At 31.8% G+C, this 2,857-nt stretch overlaps 1 long non-coding RNA gene across 1 annotated transcript; it reads left to right on the plus strand.

The window, feature by feature from the left end:
* The first annotated feature begins 1,389 nt into the window (after positions 1–1,389).
* On the plus strand, positions 1,390–2,054 carry LOC138889023 (uncharacterized). Its single transcript, XR_011406571.1, has 2 exons — positions 1,390–1,658; positions 1,738–2,054. It is a non-coding gene; the product is annotated as an uncharacterized lncRNA (long non-coding RNA).
* The last annotated feature ends 803 nt before the right edge of the window (positions 2,055–2,857 follow it).

The raw sequence follows: 2,857 nt of genomic DNA on the forward strand, positions 1-2,857 counted from the left end.
TATGACGCTAAAACTAGCTCTATAGACTGTGTTAATCCCAAATAAATTGAAATTAGCTATACGAATTTTCACTGATTATGTTACTCAATTTTTATCATCGCAACCTAATATTTTCCAAATACAAATAAATATTACTCTATCCATTTTAATTTCTATGACATAGTTTGACTTGACAGACGACACGAATTTTAAAAGAAAAATAGCTTTTGAAATTTATGATCCTAACAATTTAAAGGGTAAATGTTTGTGGGACTTTTAATTTGTGTGGCTTTAAAATCTTCTCATTAAAGATAAAGTGAGTAAAATAAAAAGTTAAAAAATTAAATTATTTTCAAATATAAAATTGTGTAATTCTTTTTTAAACGGACTAATAAAAAAAGTGTAATACAATAATTTATATCGGAGGGAGTATAAGAAGTTCTCTAAATTTTTGAAACATATAAATCTCTGTAAGACAAAACATTCATAGAAAGTATAAGATCTACAGTGCTAGTGTCGAAAAAAAAAAACATATTATCTACTAATATATATCGCCTAGATATTTTTTTTTTTTTTGTTGTTGTTGTTGTTGCTATCATTATTGCTATTTTTATTCTCTTGAAATAACAAGTTGTTATAAAATATTAGATTATGAATTCTTAACTCCTAAAGGATAACACCCACAACTCTTCTCTATTATATAGATAATAATACCCGACTACTCCTAACATTATGCTTGTGATTCTCACACCTCTCATGATTCTTTTTCATGATCCCAATAGTTAATGTCATGTTTAAGACAATCTTTGTGTTATCTCTACTTAATATTATACATCGAGGATGAGAAGTCATATTGTACATATTTGAAATCACTTAAAAGAAATAAGAAAAGCTCTCATCTCTCTACATTTCTTGCTTTTATCTTTGATGTTATTATATTTTGAGCTTACTTTTTTAACACGTTATCAGCATGAGTTTTTAATCATATGCAAGCTAATTTTAATTTTCTTTCTCTCTGTTAGATGTATGTCAAGCTCTCGGTTTTAATAGATGAAGGATTTGAGATGCATGGTATAACTAGCAGAAAGAACCGTGCTTCTATTTTGACGATACTTACAAAATTAAATTTAGGCGAAATACCTATAAGACACCTAAAGTTGACACCATTTTTCATTTAGATAGTTAAACTAGGCCCCTTTTCATCTGAACACATTTCATAGGCTTATAATGTACCAATTAGACACTTTTGCCGCAGGTGCCATATCGCGTGAGTTACATCCTACTTAAGCGCGTGAAAAGAAAATTTTCAGCTGATATATCTTTAGTAACGGTAACATGTGTGAAGTAACGTTAATTCTTTATATCTCTTCATTTAAACCCTAATTCCTTTCCCTATTGTAAAAAATCTAATTTTGCTCCTTCATCACTTCTCCTTCTCTTCTTGGTGTCAATTCTTTTCTTCTCTTCTTTCTCTCGTTTGTGTTCTCGCCAAGTTTTTTTAAGTGAAGGTCGAAACTTTGTTAAAATCCATTATGTCGAACTTATTGGAATCGGCGAACTCGTCAATGTCACCTTACGCTGCCGCTCGAATTTGTAAGTGTGGTGTTTCTCCAAAATTGAATACTTCATGGACCCAACTAAATCCAGGTCGTAGGTTTTTTGCTTGCAAAATAGGAAAGGTAATTTTTGTTCTTAATTGTATTTTATTAATTATTTTCTATGATAATAATTGATCAAATGTGTTTGTTGTGTTCGTAGAAAAAGGGTGGATGTGATTACTTCTGGTAGTATGATGATGAGATGCCTACTCAAGCAAAAAAAATAATTTGGGGTTGTTAAAGATAGTGAAAGCTTTTGAAGAGGAGAAGGTTCGAGCAAAAAAAAAGACTGATCCTTTTGACCGTTGTTGCTGTATTGTGATGTATGGTCGTGATCTTTAGGTGTTGTTGATGCTGTCTTTAGATGTTGGTGCAGATTAATTTGGTTATTTTAGGTGTTGTTGCTACTGAACTTTTGTAATGTTAGAAGCTATGTGATATTGTATTTTGGAAGTAATGAAAAATTATTTAAGTTCTTGTTGCTGCACAAAAGTTATGGAATCTTGGGCATAAAATTTTTTACACAACTGATATCCTTTTTATATTGGCTGCTACATTTCTTCACATAGGTTACTGCTACATGCACTATTTTTGTTGTTTGATATGGAATAGCAGTCCAATAAGAATGGCAAAGGCAGAAAAGAGGCGTTTGCGAAGCCAAGAAAGTTTCTTTTGTTTGGTATGGAATAGCACTCTTTGATATGTTACCTTTTTCTAGCATATGAAATGACTCAATTCTGCTTCTCAAGTCTTCATGTGAAGCAACAGATATAGTAGTACTAAAAATAGTAGTGTACTTCTTCTTACTGTGCTCTATGCTTTGGCCTCACATGTTCAACTGTAGTTACTACTCAACCTACTAGTATTAGCTAAGAATTGTGATGCATAAAAACATGAAAAACTCCCAACATCAACTGAAATTGTGATGCATTACATTAAGAACACGAAGATTACACAACTGAATGGAACCATAACAGTTTAGTTCTTCAAAAATTAGATCCCAAAATATATTAGTTTGCTGCTACCATAGAGCCAAGAATAGACCTTGACTATGTATAATTGTTTGCTGCTACATAATTATATAGTCAAAAAAATAAGTTCCTAAGATACTAATTCTTGCAGATGTTTGCCTTCATCTACTGCAACTGAGAAGTTGTGACAGCATCTTGACCCTTCCACCTCAAGCCTCTTGCCTTAAAACCAAGGTCTATTCCTGTTGGAGTTGCATTGTTATAAGTTGAACCACCTACTAGAACTCTTTGGCTTGATGTTCCGGGCTG

The sequence above is a fragment of the Nicotiana sylvestris genome, chromosome 4 (genome assembly GCF_000393655.2).
Source record: "Nicotiana sylvestris chromosome 4, ASM39365v2, whole genome shotgun sequence".
NCBI classification, from domain to species: domain Eukaryota; kingdom Viridiplantae; phylum Streptophyta; class Magnoliopsida; order Solanales; family Solanaceae; genus Nicotiana; species Nicotiana sylvestris.